The 12,162-nt window shown below is 44.4% G+C and overlaps 9 non-coding genes across 9 annotated transcripts; 4 read left to right on the top strand and 5 right to left on the bottom strand.

Moving 5' to 3' along the window:
* The first annotated feature begins 3,919 nt into the window (after positions 1-3,919).
* Positions 3,920-3,991, top strand: trnad-guc (transfer RNA aspartic acid (anticodon GUC)). Its single transcript has one exon. It is a non-coding gene; the product is annotated as a tRNA-Asp (tRNA).
* An 804-nt stretch (positions 3,992-4,795) lies between these two features.
* Positions 4,796-4,866, bottom strand: trnag-gcc (transfer RNA glycine (anticodon GCC)). Its single transcript has one exon. It is a non-coding gene; the product is annotated as a tRNA-Gly (tRNA).
* A 1,250-nt stretch (positions 4,867-6,116) lies between these two features.
* trnad-guc (transfer RNA aspartic acid (anticodon GUC)) lies at positions 6,117-6,188 on the top strand. Its single transcript has one exon. It is a non-coding gene; the product is annotated as a tRNA-Asp (tRNA).
* An 805-nt stretch (positions 6,189-6,993) lies between these two features.
* trnag-gcc (transfer RNA glycine (anticodon GCC)) lies at positions 6,994-7,064 on the bottom strand. The gene has a single exon. It is a non-coding gene; the product is annotated as a tRNA-Gly (tRNA).
* A 431-nt stretch (positions 7,065-7,495) lies between these two features.
* Positions 7,496-7,566, bottom strand: trnag-gcc (transfer RNA glycine (anticodon GCC)). Its single transcript has one exon. It is a non-coding gene; the product is annotated as a tRNA-Gly (tRNA).
* A 1,250-nt stretch (positions 7,567-8,816) lies between these two features.
* On the top strand, positions 8,817-8,888 carry trnad-guc (transfer RNA aspartic acid (anticodon GUC)). The gene has a single exon. It is a non-coding gene; the product is annotated as a tRNA-Asp (tRNA).
* An 805-nt stretch (positions 8,889-9,693) lies between these two features.
* On the bottom strand, positions 9,694-9,764 carry trnag-acc (transfer RNA glycine (anticodon ACC)). Its single transcript has one exon. It is a non-coding gene; the product is annotated as a tRNA-Gly (tRNA).
* Positions 9,765-11,021: 1,257 nt separating this feature from the next.
* On the top strand, positions 11,022-11,093 carry trnad-guc (transfer RNA aspartic acid (anticodon GUC)). Its single transcript has one exon. It is a non-coding gene; the product is annotated as a tRNA-Asp (tRNA).
* Positions 11,094-11,896: 803 nt separating this feature from the next.
* Positions 11,897-11,967, bottom strand: trnag-gcc (transfer RNA glycine (anticodon GCC)). Its single transcript has one exon. It is a non-coding gene; the product is annotated as a tRNA-Gly (tRNA).
* Between the last annotated feature and the right edge of the window lie 195 nt (positions 11,968-12,162).

The following is a 12,162-nucleotide window of genomic DNA, read 5'->3' as shown; positions in this document are numbered from 1 at the left end:
AAACTCAGAGCACACGCAAAGGGATTAGATTGATAATTTGGTACATTGTAAACAACCTTAAACAGACAAGGAACACATACTTTGCAAAGTGTGAGATACTTTGCAAAGGGTGAGAAGAATCAATCCACACCAGTCGAAAACCAGTTTCCTCTCACCCCGAGTCGAAACTCTGGAGTGAATTTATTTGCAAGAACACACACACCCATAAATTCCTCAAAAACCCCCTTGGCCTCAGGAGTCCACAGAAGACAAAAGGGATTCTTCAGATAATAGATCAACGAGTCTCTTGGCCAGGGCAAGACGGTGTTCCTGCATAAGAGACTCCCGGTCTGGCCGGTTTGGCCTCCATATAATAGAACAAAAGTGCCTAAAGCATAAAGAAGTTGCTGCAAACATTTAAATGTAAATAAGTACCTCAAGCAGAAAGGAAGCCCTCAGGCAGAAAGGAATTCCTGCAAACATTTAGGGTGAGGTAACTCTGTTTGACAATCAGATTTACCTATCAGTAAAAGTCACAAGTTGTACAAATAACACTTTTTGGACCATGCATGTTGCCAATCATGCAAAGCCAGCCAATGACTTTTATACAGCGGGTCAGTGGTTGGCTGAAACAGAATGTGAGTTCCTCATTAGTATAGTGGACAGTATCCCCGCCTGTCACGCGGGAGACCGGGGTTCGATTCCACGACGGGGAGACTGCTGTTAACTTTAGCTTGATGCATTGAACAAAATGGCCAATTTTGCACTTGACCATCACTTCAACTGCTGCTATTTAACCCCAGGTCTCTTGCGTGGCAGCTGTTGAATGCTACCACTGGCCTACCAACCAGGACACGCTAACCTTTATGGCCTGCACGTATCATGCATGGCACAGTAAAATGTGCAGCCTTCATTTTCTTTTCAGAATAGTTACTTCTACTTGTTTTTCTCATTGTCACTGAGGTCTCTACATGTTTGTAATGGAAGCTTTTTGGATTTTGATACGGCATCTTGTTGGAACTCAATTCAACTGTAAGTCGTTTTGTAAGTTGAACCTGAATGCATAAATCAACATGTTTTAGCTTGCATTCCACATCAACTGCACCACCGTGTCTTCATTTACACTTATTCGTTGAACTGCAGTGATTGATCATTTGATATGTTTTTAGCTGTCATTTAGGACAGCCATTGGAACACAGGGTTTCTTCCTAATGTGTCGTTTTTCTCAGCATTTCTGTGGTGGAAACCTTTAGGATGTTCAAACCATCTTTACTCATTGCCACAGCTCCAAGCGTAACCAATAAATGCTGTCTGACGACAATTGTTGCACATCATGCAATGCCATCTGTTGGCATAGATGTTTCAAAAGGCCCATTGAAGAATAGGCACATGAAGAGTAAGAGGTCATTGTTCGTATTGGTGAGCGCATCACTGCCTATCACATGAGAGACTTGGATTATAGATTACTACTAACTTTGATGGATGCATTGGACAGGCTTTGGAATCCTATCCAACAGAGGTTGCATTGGCCGGGAATCAACCCCGGCCTCCCGCGTGGCAGGCTAGAATCCTACCACTGGACCACCAATGCACACAAGCGCATTAGCAACGCCAGTATTCTTGGTGCACAGGACGGTAACATGAGCAGGCTTTTTTTTTTCTTTTCGGTACTGGACTTCTAGCCTTTGGGTTTCACGATTGCTACATTTTCTGCCTGTTAATTTGCTCAGCATTTCTGTGGTGACAACCATGAGGACCTTCAAAGAAGGTTTACCCATTGTAAACGTCACAAGTTGTACAAATAACACTTTTTGGACCATGCATGGGAGTCCAGGACAAGGTCCGGCGGCTATCAGTCCAGCCCTTAACCGGGGCCCGAAACGTCTTTCGTGCGTGGATGGAAAAAATCACCACCAGCGTAAAACCACACTGTCAACTGGTTATTAAAAAATTAAAGGGTGCAATTTAATTTAGGTACTCACTCTCTCCCTGAGTGGCAGACTCGCCCTGAGTCCGTGCGCGAGAGCCTGTTAATGGAAGTTCGTCTGCGGAGATAAACAGCCGGCCGATGGGGCAATTCTCAGCCCCCCGGACTTTGATGAGGAAGTGGCGCCACGCGGCTCTCCGAAGGCGAACTCCCACTGAAGGGATCTGCTCTCCCGGGTTTCAGCACCAAAAACGTTGGGTAATTTTTATTTGTCCTGTATTACCTCAAAGAAAACTCAGAGCACACGCAAAGGGATTAGATTGATAATTTGGTACATTGTAAACAACCTTAAACAGACAAGGAACACATACTTTGCAAAGTGTGAGATACTTTGCAAAGGGTGAGAAGAATCAATCCACACCAGTCGAAAACCAGTTTCCTCTCACCCCGAGTCGAAACTCTGGAGTGAATTTATTTGCAAGAACACACACACCCATAAATTCCTCAAAAACCCCCTTGGCCTCAGGAGTCCACAGAAGACAAAAGGGATTCTTCAGATAATAGATCAACGAGTCTCTTGGCCAGGGCAAGACGGTGTTCCTGCATAAGAGACTCCCGGTCTGGCCGGTTTGGCCTCCATATAATAGAACAAAAGTGCCTAAAGCATAAAGAAGTTGCTGCAAACATTTAAATGTAAATAAGTACCTCAAGCAGAAAGGAAGCCCTCAGGCAGAAAGGAATTCCTGCAAACATTTAGGGTGAGGTAACTCTGTTTGACAATCAGATTTACCTATCAGTAAAAGTCACAAGTTGTACAAATAACACTTTTTGGACCATGCATGTTGCCAATCATGCAAAGCCAGCCAATGACTTTTATACAGCGGGTCAGTGGTTGGCTGAAACAGAATGTGAGTTCCTCATTAGTATAGTGGACAGTATCCCCGCCTGTCACGCGGGAGACCGGGGTTCGATTCCACGACGGGGAGACTGCTGTTAACTTTAGCTTGATGCATTGAACAAAATGGCCAATTTTGCACTTGACCATCACTTCAACTGCTGCTATTTAACCCCAGGTCTCTTGCGTGGCAGCTGTTGAATGCTACCACTGGCCTACCAACCAGGACACGCTAACCTTTATGGCCTGCACGTATCATGCATGGCACAGTAAAATGTGCAGCCTTCATTTTCTTTTCAGAATAGTTACTTCTACTTGTTTTTCTCATTGTCACTGAGGTCTCTACATGTTTGTAATGGAAGCTTTTTGGATTTTGATACGGCATCTTGTTGGAACTCAATTTAACTGTAAGTCGTTTTGTAAGTTGAACCTGAATGCATAAATCAACATTTTTTTGCTTGCTTTCCACATCAACTGCACCACCGTGTCTTCATTTACACTTATTCGTTGAACTGCAGTGATTGATCATTTGATATGTTTTTAGCTGTCATTTAGGACAGCCATTGGAACACAGGGTTTCTTCCTAATGTGTCGTTTTTCTCAGCATTTCTGTGGTGGAAACCTTTAGGATGTTCAAACCATCTTTACTCATTGCCACAGCTCCAAGGGTAACCAATAAATGCTGTCTGACGACAATTGTTGCACATCATGCAATGCCATCTGTTGGCATAGATGTTTCAAAAGGCCCATTGAAGAATAGGCACATGAAGAGTAAGAGGTCATTGTTCGTATTGGTGAGCGCATCACTGCCTGTCACATGAGAGACTTGGATTATAGATGACTACTAACTTTGATGGATGCATTGGACAGGCCTTGGAATCCTATCCAACAGAGGTTGCATTGGCCGGGAATCGAACCCGGGCCTCCCGCGAGGCAGAAAGGAATTCCTGCAAACATTTAGGGTGAGGTAATTCTGTTTGACAATCAGATTTACCTATCAGTAAAAGTCACAAGTTGTACAAATAACACTTGTTGGACCATGCATGTTGCCAATCATTCAAAGCCAACCAATTACTTTTATATAGCGGGTCAGTGGTTGGCTGATACAGAATGTGAGTTCCTCGTTAGTATAGTGGACAGTATCCCCGCCTGTCACGCGGGAGACCGGGGTTCGATTCCCCGACGGGGAGACCGCAGTTAACTTTAGCTTCATGCATTGAACAAAATGGCCAATTTTGCACTTGACCATCACTTCAACTGCTGCTATTTAACCCCAGGTCTCTTGCGTGGCAGCTGTTTAATGCTACCACTGGCCTACCAACCAGGACACGCTAACCTTTATGGCCTGCACGTATCATGCATGGCACAGTAAAATGTGCAGCCTTCATTTTCTTTTCAGAATAGTTACTTCTACTTGTTTTTCTCATTGTCACTGAGGTCTCTACATGTTTGTAATGGAAGCTTTTTGGATTTTGATACGGCATCTTGTTGGAACTCAATTTAACTGTAAGTCGTTTTGTAAGTCGAACCTGAATGCATAAATCAACATTTTTTAGCTTGCTTTCCACATCAACTGCACCACCGTGTCTTCATTTACACTTATTCGTTGAACTGCAGTGATTGATCATTTGATATGTTTTTAGCTGTCATTTAGGACAGCCATTGGAACACAGGGTTTCTTCCTAATGTGTCGTTTTTCTCAGCATTTCTGTGGTGGAAACCTTTAGGATGTTCAAACCATCTTTACTCATTGCCACAGCTCCAAGGGTAACCAATAAATGCTGTCTGACGACAATTGTTGTACATCATGCAATGCCATCTGTTGGCATAGATGTTTCAAAAGGCCCATTGATGATAGGCACATGAAGAGTAAGAGGTCACTGTTCGTATTGGTGAGCGCATCACTGCCTGTCACATGAGAGACTTTGATTATAGATTACTACTACTTTTGATGGATGCATTGGACAGGCCTTGGAATCCTATCCAACAGAGGTTGCATTGGCCGGGAATCGAACCCGGGCCTCCCGCGTGGCAGGCGAGAATCCTACCACTGGACCACCAATGCACACAAGCGCATTAGCAACGCCAGTATTCTTGGTGCACAGGACGGTAACATGAGCAGGCTTTTTTTTTTCTTTTCAGTACTGGACTTCTAGCCTTTGGGTTTCACGATTGCTACATTTTCTGCCTGTTAATTTGCTCAGCATTTCTGTGGTGACAACCATGAGGACCTTCAAAGAAGGTTTACCCATTGTAAACGTCACAAGTTGTACAAATAACACTTTTTGGACCATGCATGGGAGTCCAGGACAAGGTCCGGCGGCTATCAGTCCAGCCCTTAACCGGGGCCCGAAACGTCTTTCGTGCGTGGATGGAAAAAATCACCACCAGCGTAAAACCACACTGTCAACTGGTTATTAAAAAATTAAAGGGTGCAATTTAATTTAGGTACTCACTCTCTCCCTGAGTGGCAGACTCGCCCTGAGTCCGTGCGCGAGAGCCTGTTAATGTAAGTTCGTCTGCGGAGATAAACAGCCGGCCGATGGGGCAATTCTCAGCCCCCCGGACTTTGATGAGGAAGTGGCGCCACGCGGCTCTCCGAAGGCGAACTCACACTGAAGGGATCTGCTCTCCCGGGTTTCAGCACCAAAAACGTTGGGTAATTTTTATTTGTCCTGTATTACCTCAAAGAAAACTCAGAGCACACGCAGAGGGATTAGATTGATAATTTGGTACATTGTAAACAACCTTAAACAGACAAGGAACACATACTTTGCAAAGTGTGAGATACTTTGCAAAGGGTGAGAAGAATCAATCCACACCAGTCGAAAACCAGTTTCCTCTCACCCCGAGTCGAAACTCTGGAGTGAATTTATTTGCAAGAACACACACACCCATAAATTCCTCAAAAACCCCCTTGGCCTCAGGAGTCCACAGAAGACAAAAGGGATTCTTCAGATAATAGATCAACGAGTCTCTTGGCCAGGGCAAGACGGTGTTCCTGCATAAGAGACTCCCGGTCTGGCCGGTTTGGCCTCCATATAATAGAACAAAAGTGCCTAAAGCATAAAGAAGTTGCTGCAAACATTTAAATGTAAATAAGTACCTCAAGCAGAAAGGAAGCCCTCAGGCAGAAAGGAATTCCTGCAAACATTTAGGGTGAGGTAACTCTGTTTGACAATCAGATGTACCTATCAGTAAAAGTCACAAGTTGTACAAATAACACTTTTTGGACCATGCATGTTGCCAATCATTCAAAGCCAACCAATGACTTTTATATAGCGGGTCAGTGGTTGGCTGAAACAGAATGTGAGTTCCTCGTTAGTATAGTGGACAGTATCCCCGCCTGTCACGCGGGAGACCGGGGTTCGATTCCCCGACGGGGAGACAGCAGTTTACTTTAGCTTGATGCATTGAACAAAATGGCCAATTTTGCACTTGACCATCACTTCAACTGCTGCTATTTAACCCCAGGTCTCTTGCGTGGCAGCTGTTGAATGCTACCACTGGCTTACCAACCAGGACACGCTAACCTTTATGGCCTGCACGTATCATGCATGGCACAGTAAAATGTGCAGCCTTCATTTTCTTTTCAGAATAGTTACTTCTACTTGTTTTTCTCATTGTCACTGAGGTCTCTACATGTTTGTAATGGAAGCTTTTTGGATTTTGATACGGCATCTTGTTGGAACTCAATTCAACTGTAAGTCGTTTTGTAAGTTGAACCTGAATGCATAAATCAACATTTTTTAGCTTGCTTTCCACATCAACTGCACCACCGTGTCTTCATTTACACTTATTCGTTGAACTGCAGTGATTGATCATTTGATATGTTTTTAGCTGTCATTTAGGACAGCCATTGGAACACAGGGTTTCTTCCTAATGTGTCGTTTTTCTCAGCATTTCTGTGGTGGAAACCTTTAGGATGTTCAAACCATCTTTACTCATTGCCACAGCTCCAAGCGTAACCAATAAATGCTGTCTGACGACAATTGTTGCACATCATGCAATGCCATCTGTTGGCATAGATGTTTCAAAAGGCCCATTGAAGAATAGGCACATGAAGAGTAAGAGGTCATTGTTCGTATTGGTGAGCGCATCACTGCCTATCACATGAGAAAATTGGATTATAGATTACTACTAACTTTGATGGATGCATTGGACAGGCTTTGGAATCCTATCCAACAGAGGTTGCATTGGCCGGGAATCGAACCCGGGCCTCCCGCGTGGCAGGCGAGAATCCTACCACTGGACCACCAATGCACACAAGCGCATTAGCAATGCCAGTATTCTTGGTGCACAGGACGGTAACATGGGCAGGCTTTTTTTTTTTCTTTTCGGTACTGGACTTCTAGCCTTTGGGTTTCACGATTGCTAAATTTTCTGCCTGTTAATTTGCTCAGCATTTCTGTGGTGGAAACCTTTAGGATGTTCAAACCATCTTTACTCATTGCCACAGCTCCAAGGGTAACCAATAAATGCTGTCTGACGACAATTGTTGTACATCATGCAATGCCATCTGTTGGCATAGATGTTTCAAAAGGCCCATTGAAGATAGGCACATGAAGAGTAAGAGGTCACTGTTCGTATTGGTGAGCGCATCACTGCCTGTCACATGAGAGACTTTGATTATAGATTACTACTACTTTTGATGGATGCATTGGACAGGCCTTGGAATCCTATCCAACAGAGGTTGCATTGGCCGGGAATCGAACCCGGGCCTCCCGCGTGGCAGGCGAGAATCCTACCACTGGACCACCAATGCACACAAGCGCATTAGCAACGCCAGTATTCTTGGTGCACAGGACGGTAACATGAGCAGGCTTTTTTTTTTCTTTTCAGTACTGGACTTCTAGCCTTTGGGTTTCACGATTGCTACATTTTCTGCCTGTTAATTTGCTCAGCATTTCTGTGGTGACAACCATGAGGACCTTCAAAGAAGGTTTACCCATTGTAAACGTCACAAGTTGTACAAATAACACTTTTTGGACCATGCATGGGAGTCCAGGACAAGGTCCGGCGGCTATCAGTCCAGCCCTTAACCGGGGCCCGAAACGTCTTTCGTGCGTGGATGGAAAAAATCACCACCAGCGTAAAACCACACTGTCAACTGGTTATTAAAAAATTAAAGGGTGCAATTTAATTTAGGTACTCACTCTCTCCCTGAGTGGCAGACTCGCCCTGAGTCCGTGCGCGAGAGCCTGTTAATGTAAGTTCGTCTGCGGAGATAAACAGCCGGCCGATGGGGCAATTCTCAGCCCCCCGGACTTTGATGAGGAAGTGGCGCCACGCGGCTCTCCGAAGGCGAACTCACACTGAAGGGATCTGCTCTCCCGGGTTTCAGCACCAAAAACGTTGGGTAATTTTTATTTGTCCTGTATTACCTCAAAGAAAACTCAGAGCACACGCAGAGGGATTAGATTGATAATTTGGTACATTGTAAACAACCTTAAACAGACAAGGAACACATACTTTGCAAAGTGTGAGATACTTTGCAAAGGGTGAGAAGAATCAATCCACACCAGTCGAAAACCAGTTTCCTCTCACCCCGAGTCGAAACTCTGGAGTGAATTTATTTGCAAGAACACACACACCCATAAATTCCTCAAAAACCCCCTTGGCCTCAGGAGTCCACAGAAGACAAAAGGGATTCTTCAGATAATAGATCAACGAGTCTCTTGGCCAGGGCAAGACGGTGTTCCTGCATAAGAGACTCCCGGTCTGGCCGGTTTGGCCTCCATATAATAGAACAAAAGTGCCTAAAGCATAAAGAAGTTGCTGCAAACATTTAAATGTAAATAAGTACCTCAAGCAGAAAGGAAGCCCTCAGGCAGAAAGGAATTCCTGCAAACATTTAGGGTGAGGTAACTCTGTTTGACAATCAGATGTACCTATCAGTAAAAGTCACAAGTTGTACAAATAACACTTTTTGGACCATGCATGTTGCCAATCATTCAAAGCCAACCAATGACTTTTATATAGCGGGTCAGTGGTTGGCTGAAACAGAATGTGAGTTCCTCGTTAGTATAGTGGACAGTATCCCCGCCTGTCACGCGGGAGACCGGGGTTCGATTCCCCGACGGGGAGACAGCAGTTTACTTTAGCTTGATGCATTGAACAAAATGGCCAATTTTGCACTTGACCATCACTTCAACTGCTGCTATTTAACCCCAGGTCTCTTGCGTGGCAGCTGTTGAATGCTACCACTGGCTTACCAACCAGGACACGCTAACCTTTATGGCCTGCACGTATCATGCATGGCACAGTAAAATGTGCAGCCTTCATTTTCTTTTCAGAATAGTTACTTCTACTTGTTTTTCTCATTGTCACTGAGGTCTCTACATGTTTGTAATGGAAGCTTTTTGGATTTTGATACGGCATCTTGTTGGAACTCAATTCAACTGTAAGTCGTTTTGTAAGTTGAACCTGAATGCATAAATCAACATTTTTTAGCTTGCTTTCCACATCAACTGCACCACCGTGTCTTCATTTACACTTATTCGTTGAACTGCAGTGATTGATCATTTGATATGTTTTTAGCTGTCATTTAGGACAGCCATTGGAACACAGGGTTTCTTCCTAATGTGTCGTTTTTCTCAGCATTTCTGTGGTGGAAACCTTTAGGATGTTCAAACCATCTTTACTCATTGCCACAGCTCCAAGCGTAACCAATAAATGCTGTCTGACGACAATTGTTGCACATCATGCAATGCCATCTGTTGGCATAGATGTTTCAAAAGGCCCATTGAAGAATAGGCACATGAAGAGTAAGAGGTCATTGTTCGTATTGGTGAGCGCATCACAGCCTGTCACATGAGAGACTTTGATTATAGATTACTACTACTTTTGATGGATGCATTGGACAGGCCTTGGAATCCTATCCAACAGAGGTTGCATTGGCCGGGAATCGAACCCGGGCCTCCCGCGTGGTAGGCGAGAATCCTACCACTGGACCACCAATGCACACAAGCGCATTAGCAACGCCAGTATTCTTGGTGCACAGGACGGTAACATGAGCAGGCTTTTTTTTTTTTCTTTTCGGTACTGGACTTCTAGCCTTTGGGTTTCACGATTGCTACATTTTCTGCCTGTTAATTTGCTCAGCATTTCTGTGGTGACAACCATGAGGACCTTCAAAGAAGGTTTACCCATTGTAAACGTCACAAGTTGTACAAATAACACTTTTTGGACCATGCATGGGAGTCCAGGACAAGGTCCGGCGGCTATCAGTCCAGCCCTTAACCGGGGCCCGAAACGTCTTTCGTGCGTGGATGGCAAAATCACCACCAGCGTAAAACCACACTGTCAACTGGTTATTAAAAAATTAAAGGGTGCAATTTAATTTAGGTACTCACTCTCTCCCTGAGTGGCAGACTCGCCCTGAGTCCGTGCGCGAGAGCCTGTTAATCGAAGTTCGTCTGCGGAGATAAACAGCCGGCCGATGGGGCAATTCTCAGCCCCCCGGACTTTGATGAGGAAGTGGCGCCACGCAACTCTCTGAAGGCGAACTCCCACTGAAGGTATCTGCTCTCCCGGGTTTCAGCACCAAAAACGTTGGGTAATTTTTATTTGTCCTGTATTACCTCAAAGAAAACTCAGAGCACACACAGAGGGATTAGATTGATAATTTGGTACATTGTAAACAACCTTAAACAGACAAGGAACACATACTTTGCAAAGTGTGAGATACTTTGCAAAGGGTGAGAAGAATCAATCCACACCAGTCGAAAATCAGTTTCCTCTCACCCCGACTCGAAACTCTGGAGTGAATTTATTTGCAAGAACACACACACACACATCCATAAATTCCTCAAAAACCCCCTTGGCCTCAGGAGTCCACAGAAGACAAAAGGGATTCTTCAGATAATAGATCAACGAGTCTCTTGGCCAGGGCAAGACGGTGTTCCTGCATAAGAGACTCCCGGTCTGGCCGGTTTGGCCTCCATATAATAGAACAAAAGTGCCTAAAGCATAAAGAAGTTGCTGCAAACATTTAAATGAAAATAAGTACCTCAAGCAGAAAGGAAGCCCTCAGGCAGAAAGGAATTCCTGCAAACATTTAGGGTGAGGTAACTCTGTTTGACAATCAGATTTACCTATCAGTAAAAGTCACAAGTTGTACAAATAACACTTTTTGGACCATGCATGTTGCCAATCATTCAAAGCCAACCAATGACTTTTATATAGCGGGTCAGTGGTTGGCTGATACATGATGTGAGTTCCTCGTTAGTATAGTGGACAGTATCCCCGCCTGTCACGCGGGAGACCGGGGTTCGATTCCCCGACGGGGAGACCGCAGTTAACTTTAGCTTGATGCATTGAACAAAATGGCCAATTTTGCACTTGACCATCACTTCAACTGCTGCTATTTAACCCCAGGTCTCTTGCGTGGCAGCTGTTGAATGCTACCACTGGCCTACCAACCAGGACACGCTAACCTTTATGGCCTGCACGTATCATGCATGGCACAGTAAAATGTGCAGCCTTCATTTTCTTTTCAGAATAGTTACTTCTACTTGTTTTTCTCATTGTCACTGAGGTCTCTACATGTTTGTAATGGAAGCTTTTTGGATTTTATACGGCATCTTGTTGGAACTCAATTTAACTGTAAGTCGTTTTGTAAGTTGAACCTGAATGCATAAATCAACATTTTTAGCTTGCTTTCCACATCAACTGCACCACCGTGTCTTCATTTACACTTATTCGTTGAACTGCAGTGATTGATCATTTGATATGTTTTTAGCTGTCATTTAGGACAGCCATTGGAACACAGGGTTTCTTCCTAATGTGTCGTTTTTCTCAGCATTTCTGTGGTGGAAACCTTTAGGATGTTCAAACCATCTTTACTCATTGCCACAGCTCCAAGGGTAACCAATAAATGCTGTCTGACGACAATTGTTGCACATCATGCAATGCCATCTGTTGGCATAGATGTTTCAAAAGGCCCATTGAAGAATAGGCACATGAAGAGTAAGAGAACATTGTTCGTATTGGTGAGCGCATCACTGCCTATCACATGAGAGACTTGGATTATAGATGACTACTAACTTTGATGGATGCATTGGACAGGCTTTGAAATCCTATCCAACAGAGGTTGCATTGGCCGGGAATCAAACCGGGGCCTCCCGCGTGGCAGGCGAGAATCCTACCACTGGACCACCAATGCACACAAGCGCATTAGCAACGCCAGTACTCTTGGTGCACAGGACGGTAACATGAGCAGGCTTTTTTTTTTCGGTACTGGACTTCTAGCCTTTGGGTTTCACGATTGCTACATTTTCTGCCTGTTAATTTGCTCAGCATTTCTGTGGTGACAACCATGAGGACCTTCAAAGAAGGTTTACCCATTGTAAACGTCACA

Source organism: Nothobranchius furzeri, chromosome 14 (assembly GCF_043380555.1).
Source record: "Nothobranchius furzeri strain GRZ-AD chromosome 14, NfurGRZ-RIMD1, whole genome shotgun sequence".
In the NCBI taxonomy this organism is placed as follows: domain Eukaryota; kingdom Metazoa; phylum Chordata; class Actinopteri; order Cyprinodontiformes; family Nothobranchiidae; genus Nothobranchius; species Nothobranchius furzeri.
This window is presented reverse-complemented; position numbering and strand designations above follow the sequence as displayed.